The following is a 12,002-nucleotide window of genomic DNA, read 5'->3' as shown; positions in this document are numbered from 1 at the left end:
ATCTGCATTTCCCCAATGACTAATGATGTTGAGCATATTTTCACGAATTTATTGTCCATTAGTATATCTTCTTTGGAGAAGTGTCTATTCAAGTACTTTGTCCATTTTTGAACTGGGTTGTTTTTTTGTTGTCAAGTTGTAGGAGTTCTATATATATTTTGGATATTAATCCCTTGTTAGATATATGATTTGCAAATATTTTCTTCCACTCTCCAGGTTTTGTCACTTTCTTGATAGTGTCCTTCGGTGCACAAAAGTTCTTAATTTAATGAAGTTCAATTTACCTACTATTTTTTCTTCCTTGTACTTTTGGTCTCCTATTTATGCAATTGTTGCCAAGTTCAATGTGATGAAGATTTTCAACAATATTTTCATCTAAGAGTTTTATAGTTTTAACTCTTAAATTGAGTCTTTGAACCATTTTATTTTATTTCGTTTTAGTTTTTGAGACAGAGTCTCACTTTGTCACCCAGGCTTGAGTGCAGTGGTGTGATCTCTGCTTACTACAACCTCCGCCTCCCAGGCTCAACCGATTCTTGTGCCTCAGCCTCCCAAGTATCTGGGATTACAGGTGTGTGCCACCACACCCGGCTAATTTTTGTATTTTTAGTAGAGATGGGATTTCACCACGTTGGCCGGGCTGGTCTCAAACTCCTGACCTCAAGTGATCCACCCACCTTAGCCTCCTGAAGTGCTGGGATTATAGGTGTGAGCCACTGCACCCGGCCTGAGCCATTTTAATTTTAGTATGTGGTAGGAGGGTCCAACTTCATTTTTTTGCATGTGGATATTCAGTTTTCCCTCTACTATTTGTTGAAAACACTGTCCTTTTCCCATTAAGTGGTCTTGGCCTCCTTGTCAAAAATCAATTAATCATATGTGTGAGGGTTTGTTTCTGGGTTCTGCATTCTATTTCATTGATCTATATGCCTATCCTTATGCAAGTACCATGTTTTAAGTACTGTAGCTTTGTAGTAAGTTCACAGTTGGGAAGTGTGAGTCCTCCAACTTTATTTTTTTCTTTCAATATTGTTTTGGTTATTGGGGACCCCTTAAAACTCCATATTAATTTGAGGATCTGCTTCCATTTTTTTGGAAAAAGATGTTGGAATTTTGGTCAGCGTTGTGTTGAATCTGTAGATTGTTTTGGGTAGTATTGACATCTTAATGTTAAGTCTTTCTATCCATGAACACATCTTGCCATTTATTTAGATATTTGTTAATTTATTTTGATATTTGTTAATTTATTTTAGCAATCTTTTGTAATTTTCAGTGTACAAGTCTTTCCCCTCCTTGGTTAGATTTATTCCTAAGTATTTAATTGTTTTAGATGTTGTTGTAAATGGAATTATTTTCCAATTTCCTCTTCAGATTGTTCAGTGCTGGTGCATAGAACCACGAATGATTTTTGTGTGTTGATCTTGTACCCTGCAGTTGGTTTAACTGTAGTAACTGTCTTGTGAATTCTTTTGGATTTTCTATATATGGATCATGTCATCTCTGAATAGAGATAGTTTTACTGCTTTCTTTCCAATTTGGATGCCTTTTATTTCCTTTTCCTGTCTGATAGCTCTGGGTGGAACTTCCAGTACAGTGTTCAATAGCCATGGTGAAAGTGAGCATCTTTGTCTTATTCCTGATCTTAGGGGGAAAGCTTCCAATCTTTCACCATTGAGTGTGATGTTAGCTGTGAGTTTTTCATAAATACCGTTTATCAGATTGAGGAATTTTCCCTGTAGGATTAGTTTTCTGTTTTTTTTTTTAATCATGAAGGTGTGTTGAATTTTGTCAAATACCTTTTCTGTATTAATTCAGATAATCATGTGTGTGTTTTTTACCTTCATTCTAATAATGTGATGTATTACATTGATTGATTTTCTTATGTTGAACCACCCTTGCATTCCTGCATAAATCATACTTGGATATGGTGAGTAATCTTTTTAATATGCTAATGGATTTGATTTGCTAATTTTTTTTGAGGATATTTGTATCTATATTCATAGGGGTTTTAGTCTAATTTTCTTGTGATTTCTTTATTTGACTTTGGTATTATGGTAATACTGGCTGCATAGAATGAATTAGAAAGTGTTTCCTTCTCTTCAAATTTTTGGAAGTTTGAAAATGATTTGTGTGAATTCTTCTTTAAATGTTTGGTTGAGCTAACTCATGAAGCCATCTGGTTTAAGATTTTTCTTTGCTAGGTGGTTTAAAATTAGTGGTATTGCCACTTTCATTTCTAATTTTAGTTATTTGCGTCTTCTCTCTTTTGTGCTTCATCAGTCTAGCCAAAGGTTTGCCAATTTTGTTAATCTTTTCCAAAAACCAACTTTTGGTTTTACAGATTTTTTGTCTGTTCTCTTTCTCTATTAGTTTCTGCTCTAGTCTCTATTATTTCCTTTCTTCTGCTGGCTTTGGGTTTTGTTTGCTCTACTTTTTCTAGTTCCGTAAGGTGTAAGTCAGGTTATTAATTTGAGATAGTTCTTCTTTTTAACATGTACATTAATAGCTATTACTTTCCCTCTGAGCACAGTTTTTGGGGCATCTCATAAGTTTTGGCATATTTTGTTTTCTTTCTCACTTGTCGCTAAGTATTTTCTAATTTCCTTTGTGATTTCTTCTTTGACCTATTGATTGTTTAAGATAGTGTTGTTTAATTTTCACATATTTGTGAATTTTCATTTTTCCTTCTATTATTGATTTCTAACTGTATCTTGTTGTGGTCAAAGAAGATAGTTCGTTTTATATTTATTTTAAAATCTACTGAGATTTAACTTATGGCTTAACATGTCATCTATCATAGAGAATGTCTCATGTGCACTTGGATTTTTTTTTAATTGGGTGAGTGTTCCATATGTGTCTGTTAGGTCTAGTTGGTTTTTGTGTTATTCAAGTCCACTATATTTTTACTTATTTTCTGTCTGTGTGTTCTATCCATTATTGAAAGTGGGATTTTGAACTCTCCAGCTATCTTGGTAGAACTGTGTATTTCTCCTTTGAGTCTATCAATTTTTGCTTTATATTTTGAGGTCTGTTATTCGGTGCAGAAATGTTTATAACTGTTATATCTTATTTATTAATTTGTAATGTCTGTCTTGTCTCTTGTAAATTGTTTTGATGTAAAGTCAATTTTGTCTGATATTTGCATAGACACTCCAGCTATCTTTTGGTTACTATTTGCATGGAATATCCTTTTCCATCTCTTTTGCTTTGAACATATTTGTGTCTTTGGATCTAACACGAATCCTTTATAGACAGCATATTGTTGGGTGATGTCTTTAAAAATACATTCTGGCAGTCTCAGTCTTGATTTAAAGAAAGGACTATCAGCAAAATTAGTGCCACTTTGCTACTTGTTTTCTATATGCCTTTGGGCTTTTTGTCCCTCATTTTCTTCATTACTGTTTACCTTTATGTTTAATTTTTTTTTGTAGTGAAATGTTTTGATTCTCTTTTCATTTCCAATTGTGTATATTTTGTAGCTTTTTACTTCGTGGTCATAGAGGAGATTATATTATATATAACAACCTAAAATTATAATACTCCAATTTGCATTTATACCAGCTTAATTTCAGTAATACATATAAAAACTCTGCTCTTATATAGCTCTGTCACACCTTTTCCTTTTTCTTTCTTTCTTTTTTTTTTTTTTGAGATGGAGCCTCACTCTGTCACCCAGGCTGGAGTGCAATGGTGCAATCTTGGCTCACTGCAGCCTCTGCCTCCTGGGTTCAAGAGATTCTGTTGCCTCAGCCTCCCCAGTAGCTGGGATTACAGGTGTCTGCCACCATGCCTGGCTACTTTTATTTTTGTATTTTTAGTAGAGATGAGGTTTCACCATGTTGGCCAAGCTGCTCTTCAATTCCTGACCTCAAGTGATCCACCTGCCTCAGCCTCCCAAAGTGCTGGGATCACAGGCATCAGCCACTGTGTGAATCTTCATGACCATCTTATGTAGGTCTGCTCAAATGTCATTTCTTCAGAGAAGCCTTCTCTTCTCACCTACCTATCTCCCCACAGGCTGGACATGGTGTCCCACGCCTATAATCCCAGTACTTTGGAAGGCCGAGACAGGAGGATAGTTTGAGGTCATAAGTTTAAGACAAGCCTCTACATGGTGTATACGTTTTCTTTATCCAGTCTACCATCTCTACCAAAAATTTTAAAAATTAGCTAGGCATGGTGGCACGTCCCTGTAGTCCTAGCTACTTAGGAGGCTGAGACAGGAGAATCACTTGAACCCAGGAGTTTTGGGCTGCAGTGAGCTATGATTACACCACTGCATTCCAGCCTGGGTGACAGAATGAGACCCTGTCTCAAAAATAAATGAATAAATAAAAATAAATTAGTCTCTATATTAGTTGGCTAGGGCTGCCATAACAAACACCAGAGACTGGGTGGTTTAAACAACGGAAATTTATTTCTTCACAATTCTGTAAGCTAGAAGTCCAAAATCAAGGTGTTGGCAGGTTTGGTTTCATCCTGAGGCCTTTCTTCTTGGTGTGCAGATGGTTCCCTTTTCACTATGCCCTCACTTGGTCATCCCTCTGCCTGGGTTCTAATTTCCTCATCTTTTAAGGGCACTAGTCATATTGGATTAGAACCCACTCTAACAACCTTATTTTAACTTAATTACCTCTTTAAAAGTCCTGTTTCCCCGTACAGTCACATTCTGAGGTATCGGCGGTCAGTGTTTCAACATATGAACTTGTGGGGTCACAATTCATCCCCTAATAGTCTCTATCCCCAATCTCTCTTCGTGCCTTCTTTTTTTCTTCAAAGCATTTACCATGACCTGATGTTTTATTAGTCATTTATTTGTTTACCATCTGTGTATTAGTCTATTTCCATACTACTATGAAGAAATATCTGACACTGGGTAATTTCTAAAGAAAAAGATGTTTAATGGACTCAGAGCTCTACATGGCTGGGGAGGCCTCACAATCATGGCAGAAGGCAAAGGAGGAGCAAAGGCGTGTCTTACATGGTGGCAGGCTAGCAACCGTGTGTAGGGGAACTGCCCTTTATAAAACTATCAGATCTCACCAGGCACAGTGGCTCATGCCTGTAATCCCAGCATTTTGGGAGGCCAAGGCAGGTGGATCATTTGAGGTCAGGAGCTTAAGAACAGCCTGGCCAACATGGTGAAACCTCCTCTCTACTAAAAATACAAAAATTAGCCAGGCATGGTGGTGCACATCTGTCATTCCAGCTACTCAGGAGGCTGAGGCATGAGAATTGCTTGAACCTGGGAGGCAGAGGTTGCCATCAGCTGAGATCATGCCACTGCACTTCAGCCTGGGCAACAGAGTGAGACTCCACCTCAAAAAAAAAAAAAAAAAAAAAAAGAAAAGAAAAGAAAAGAAAAGAAAGAAAAAAAGAAAAAGAAAAGAAAAGAGAAAAAAAACATCAGATCTTGTGAGAGTTATTCGCTATCATGAGAATAGCATGGGAAAAACCTGCTCTCATGATTCAATTACCTCCCATTGGGTCCCTCCCATGACACATGGGAACCATATCACTGGCCAAAGCATTCAATTGCCAGTTCAGGATTTGCTATACTCCCTTATCCTGCCATAGCAACTAATGATGTTGCAGATGGTACCACCTCTGTTAGCCACAGTATCTGAAGGGACTTTGTGGAGTAGAGCTCTCCCCAGCCAACTTTAGACACTTCACATGAAAAAAAATTTTATTAAGCCACTAAAATTTTAGAATCCTTTGTTACACAGCATAACTTAACCTATCCTGACTAACACATCCCCTAGGATGGATGTAAGCTCCAAGAGGTCAGGGACTTAGCCTAGATCCTTGGTGCCTGGTGCAAGGTGGATAAGTGATATGGTTTGGTTTTGTGTCCCCGCCCAAATCTCATCTCGAATTGTAATACCCCCCGGGTCGAGGGAGGGACGCAGTGGAAGGTAATTGGATTATGGGGGTGGTTTCTCCCATGCAGTGAGGGAGTTCTCATGAGATCTGATGCTTTAAAAGTAGCTGGCAGTTCCCCCATCGCTGTCTCTCTGCTGCCACCTTGTGAAGGTGCCTGCTTCCCTTTCGCCTTGCACCATGACTGGAAGTTTCCTGAGGCCTCCCCAGCCATGCAGAACTGTGAGTCAATTAATCTTCTTTTCCTTATAAATTAACCAGTCTCCAGTAGTTCTGGCTGGGTGCTGTGGCTCACATCTGTATTCCCAGCACTTTGGGAGCTGAAGTGGGCAGATCACTTGAGGTCAGGAGTTCAAGACCAGCCTGTCCAACATGGTGAAACCCCATCTCTACTAAAATACAAAATTAGCTGGGCGTGGTGGCTCATGCCTGTAATCCCACCTACTTGGGAGGCTGAGGCAAGAGAATTGCTTGAATCTGGGAGGCAAAGGCTGTAGTGAACCAAGATTGCATCAGGACACTCCAGCCTGGGGCTAGAAAGTGAGACTCTNCAGAACTGTGAGTCAATTAATCTTCTTTTCCTTATAAATTAACCAGTCTCCAGTAGTTCTGGCTGGGTGCTGTGGCTCACATCTGTATTCCCAGCACTTTGGGAGCTGAAGTGGGCAGATCACTTGAGGTCAGGAGTTCAAGACCAGCCTGGCCAACATGGTGAAACCCCATCTCTACTAAAAATACAAAAATTAGCTGGGCGTGGTGGCACATGCCTGTAATCCCAGCTACTTGGGAGGCTGAGGCAAGAGAATTGCTTGAATCTGGGAGGCAAAGGCTGTAGTGAACCAAGATTGCATCAGGACACTCCAGCCTGGGGGCTAGAAAGTGAGACTCTGTCTCAAAAAAAAAAAAAAAAAAAAAAAAAGGAAAGTCTCAGCAACTTGCCTGGGGTCATGTGGCTCACACAGTGCCTAGCACAATTCTGGTACAACTAATATTTTCCCATCGGTCAATGCTGTGGAAGACATGGTTGGCTACACCAGCTCAGCATTCTTTTCTACAGCTCTCCTGCATACAAAACCCTGACTTTGTTTGGGTCTTCAGCGGCTTTTCTGCTAAGAAAAAGCTGACCTTACCCAATCCTAGGGAACAAATTCTAAGTGGTTTAAGCCAACAATGTAAACTTCATTTATTTTCAGGAATTGGTTTAGACCTGGGCATGGGCCCCAATCCTGGCCAATAGAACTTTAGGGCAGAGCTGATGTGAGGATTTTGGAAATGGTTTTAACTCTGTGATATAAAGGATAATACCAGAGGAAAAATTCCTTGTAATAGACATTTGCCATGGAAATCATTACTGCCATTTGCCAAAAGATTCCTGGAAAGAGTAGAGTTCCATTTCTTTTTCTTTTTTCTTTTTTCTTTTTTTTTTTTTGAGACGGAGTCTCGCTCTGTCGCCCAGGCTGCTGGAGTGCAGTGGTGCGATCTCGGCTCACTGCAAGCTCCGCCCCCCGGGTTTACCCCATTCTGCTGCCTCAGCCTCCTGAGTAGCTGGGACTACAGGTGCACGCTGCCACGCCCGGCTATTTTTTTTGTATCTTTAGTAGAGATGGGGTTTCACTGTGTTAGCCAGGATGGTCTCGATATCCTGACCTCGTGATCCGCGCACCTCGGCCTCCCAAAGTGCTGGGATTACAGGTGTGAGCCACCGCGCCTGGCTAGAGTTCCATTTCTTTTGGTGGATTGGTGGTGCCATGTAGCTGTTTCTGGCCAATGGTTTGTGAGCAAGTGACATGACACGTGTTACTTAAGGGCAAAGCATTTAATGTAGACCCGAAATCTTACAGAGAGCTCTTTCTTCCTCCTTGGAAGAAACTGAAAATGTTTGAGATGGCAGTTGCTCCATCACCCTGGATTCCTGAGTGATTCCAATACTGATGCACAATGAGTAAGAAGTAAACCTTTCTTGTTTTATGTTATTGAGATTTGGGGGGAGTTTTTGTTTGTTTGTTTTGTTTTTTTGGTTTGAGATGGAGTCTCGCTCTGTCACCCAGGCTGGAGTGCAGTGGCACCATTTCAGCTCACTGCAACCTCTGCCTCCCGGGTTCAAGCGATCTTCCTGCCTCAGCCTCCCAAGCAGCTGGGGCTTCAGGTGTGTGCCACCACACCTGGCTAATTTTTGTATTTTTAGTAGAGACAGGGTTTTGTCATTTTTTGTATTTTTAGTAGAGATAGGGTTGGCCACGTTGGTCTCAAACTCCTGACCTCAGGTGATCTGCCCTCCTCAGCCTCCCAAAGTGCTGGGATTACAGGCGTGAGCCACCACACCTGACCAGAAGTTTATTACAGTAGCAAATAACTTATCTAGATTGATACCAAAGTAGTATCAGGAGTAAGGTGCTGAGGTAATTAAAAAGAAAAAGACAGCATTGGCTTAGATACATTTGGGACAAAGACACTTATTTGAAACCTGAAGGATGGAAACTGTCGCCTGAGATACTCTGGAAGGCAGATAATGTATTTAATGGACTTGTAGCTTTCAAGGAAGCAGCTGGAATATAAGATATTAGCAGTAGATGTTGGCCAAAGTTAGCTAAAAATTGAGAAGGCCTTTGAGAGACAAAGTCCAATTAGAACTCAGCTTTTGACAGGGATAAAATCAAGAGTATATGCCTAGGTAAATAATTATTACCCATTGTTTAAAGAATCTCTGAGTGAATTAAGATACTACCAGGAAACACTTTTGGTGGACAGATTCCTCAGTGAAAGAGAGATAAGGGATATAGCTCTCCAAGGATGCTTGATAGAGTTTCAGATCCCTGAAAAGAGAGAGAGAGGGGATAAGAACATCTTTTTTTTTTTTTAGACAGAGTCTTGTCCCGTCACCCAGGCTGGAGTGCAGTGGTGTGATCTTGGCTCACTGCAACCTCCATCTCCTGGTTTCAAGCAATTCTCCTGCTTCAGCCTGCTATGTAGCTGGGATTACAGGAGCCTACCACCACGTCTGGATAATTTTGGTATTTTTTAGGAGAGACAGGCTTTCACAATGTTTCCCAGGCTGGTCTCGAACTCCTGGCTTCAAGCAATCCTCCCACCTTGGCCTCCCAAAGTGCTGAGATTACAGGCGTGAGCCACCGTGCCCAGCTCGAGAACATCTTGAACAGAACTATGACTGTGTGTGTGTTTGTTTACATATTTACTTGACTGGAGGCTTATAAGAACTGTAGGTCCCAAACTTTGGGAGATAGAAAGCAGGCTGAGTAAACTGCTGATGTCTCGAGGAGGGCACATCTTCAGATGTAGCCAAGGAGATTATGAGAAAAGGAGATATTTCCCTGGAGAGTGAGACATGAGCCACAGAGAACAATCATTTGGGAATCCCCCTACCCTCCCCACACACACCAAGGAGCTGCTTCTGTGCTAGTTAAGGAATCTTTCCCATCTACAAGATAGGGGGTCCTTGTAATGTTTTCCCACTGGATTTCAGAAGTGGTACAGAGCAGTGATTTTTGTGTGTCTTCCCTTTCTCTCTCTCTCTTTTTTTTTTTTTTTTTTTTTTTGAGACAGAGTCTCACTCTGTCGTCCAGGCTGGAGTGCAGTGGTGTGATCTTAGCTCACTGCAACCTCTGCCTCCTGGGTTCAAGAGGTTCTCCTGCCTCAGCCTCTCAGGCATCTGGGACTATAGGCATGCACCACCACACCTGGCTAATTTTTGTATTTTTAATAGAGAAAGGGTTAGACGGGGTTTCACCAGGTTGGTCAGGCTGGTCTTGAACTCCTGGCCTCAGGTGATCCACCCGCCTCGGCCTCTCAAAGTGCTGGGATTGCAGGTGTGAACCACTGGGCCCTGCCTCTTGTTCCACTTTCTAATGGTCATAAAGTCATTTTGTCCCATTCCGTCATTATATATTGGGTATGTGGAGGGCCAATAATTTGCCTTTGTAGTTTGTTTGTTCTGATTTAAACTCACACATTTTGTTTCCTGCCTTGCTCATGTGGACATTTGACCTTCGACCCTACAACCTATGACAAGCCATTTGATGACACAAACTGAACTGTACTCCTGGAAGCACAGTGGATCAAGGTTCATTCCATTGCCTAGGCTGATCCTCGAGTTTTGTGAGTGACTTCACAATGGCCAGGAAGTTCCTAGCCTCCTTCTACAGCCTTGGTTCACCATGCTGGACACCCTCTGGCTGCTTAGCCTTTCTTGCCCTGCTCTGTGGGCCTAGATGTTAATCAGATGTTAATCAGATGTTAATCAGATGTTAATCAGCTGTGCCTACAAGAACCTCTGCCAGCGAGCCCTACTCTCAGGCAGTGATGCTGTCCTGAAATGTGACCATCCCATGGCACTCTGGTACTTCTCTTCCATTCTTGGGGAAGATCCTTCTCTGCTTAATTCAATGCCTGACATAAGGAAATTGCCTGGGGGTAGCCTTCAGTTGACCAACCCTCAGCCCTCCCAGCCTGGCCTCTATCGCTGCCTCATGGTACAATATGAGATCGACTTCCAGGATGTCACCAACCTTCATGTTACGCACAGGAGCCTGGACCAAAATTCCCTGCAGAATGAGACCCTGATCCTGGATGGCAAGGTACTCATCTTTACCAACTGGGACTGTAACTGCTGCGGGGAACTGGGTAAGTGCAAAAGACTGGGGTACTGCTACATTGAGGAGCCCCTGGAAAAACCCATGCCCTGCCGGCTGTATCTGAGAGACGAGAAGGTGCAATTCAGCCACACGCAGCCTGAACTGCAGGTGGAAGCCTGCCACGTACCCTGCAACCCAGTCGAGGAAATTCATCTTTGACATTTACCAGCCCGGCAAGTGGACGAACAACAGGTGGCTCACCTTGTCCCTTGGCCTCCATCTACAGGTGACATGACCAGAGCCATAGCCCTGCCCTTGACCCTCACCCAGGCTTTGTTTTCTGTGCTCACCTGGGCTTGGGGGTTACCTTCCAACGGAAAACCAGACTTTCTCCCAGCCCATAAGCCTTCATGGTGGTTCTGCTCAGGAAAAGGTCTCTTCACTGGCTTGCTGAGATGTGCATTCAGGAAGAATTCCCTGGTGTTTCCTCTGAGTGTGCCCTGGGCAGATGATGTTAGGGACACAGCAATGACCTAGTTCTTATCTGCACAGGCTTCTGATATTCAGGGGGAGGCCAAATGTAGAATCTAGAGACCAAACTACTCAGGCCCATGGGCTCATACCAATGTAGACATTGATGTTTCTGTCTCCTGATCAGACCCCGGTGGCTACAATTTATCTATCCATCCTTGCCCCAATGCCACAGTGTCTTTGGTTTTCTTTCTTTTTTTTCTTTTATTTATTTGTTTATTTATTTTTGAGAAGGAGTCTCCCTCTGTTGCCCAGGCTGAAGTGCAATGGCGCAATCTCAGCTTATTGCAACCTCCATCTCCCAAATTCAAGCGGTTCTCCTGCCTTAGCCTCCCAAGTAGCTGGGATTGCAGGTACCCGCCACCACACCTGGCTAAATTTTATATTTTTAGTAGAGAAGGGGTCTCACTATGTTGGCCAGGCTGGTTTCAAACCCCTGACGTCAAGTGATCTGCCCTCCTTGGCCTCCCAAAGTGCTGAGATTACAAGCACAAGCCACTGCACCCGGCCCATAGTGTCTTTTTATACCTTTCAATAAGTCATGATATGTAGTAGTGCTTCCCAACTTTGTCCTTCAAGATTATCTTGGTTATTCTTGGCCCATTATATACAAATTTTGGAATCAGTTTGTAGTTTCCACCCCAAAACTTATTTTTTTTTTTAAATTGGGACTTTGTTGAATCTAAAGATAAATTTGGGGAGAATCAATATATATTCAATATTTAGTCTTCTAATCCATGAAATGTGACAAATTCTTCCTTTATTTAGTCTTTCTTTTTTTTTTTTTTTTGAGACAGAGTCTCGCTCTGTCGCCCAGGCTGGAGTGCAGTGGCCGCTTCTCAGCTCACTGCAAGCTCCGCCTCCCGAGTTTACGCCATTCTCCTGCCTCAGCCTCCCAAGTAGCTGGGACTACAGGCGCCCGCCACCTCGCCCGGCTAGTTTTTTGTATTTTTTAGTAGAGACGGGGTTTCACCGTGTTAGCCAGGATGGTCTCGATCT

Source organism: Rhinopithecus bieti, unplaced genomic scaffold, assembly GCF_001698545.2.
Source record: "Rhinopithecus bieti isolate Rb0 unplaced genomic scaffold, ASM169854v2 scaffold_28066, whole genome shotgun sequence".
In the NCBI taxonomy this organism is placed as follows: Eukaryota; Metazoa; Chordata; class Mammalia; order Primates; family Cercopithecidae; genus Rhinopithecus; species Rhinopithecus bieti.
This window is presented reverse-complemented; position numbering follows the sequence as displayed.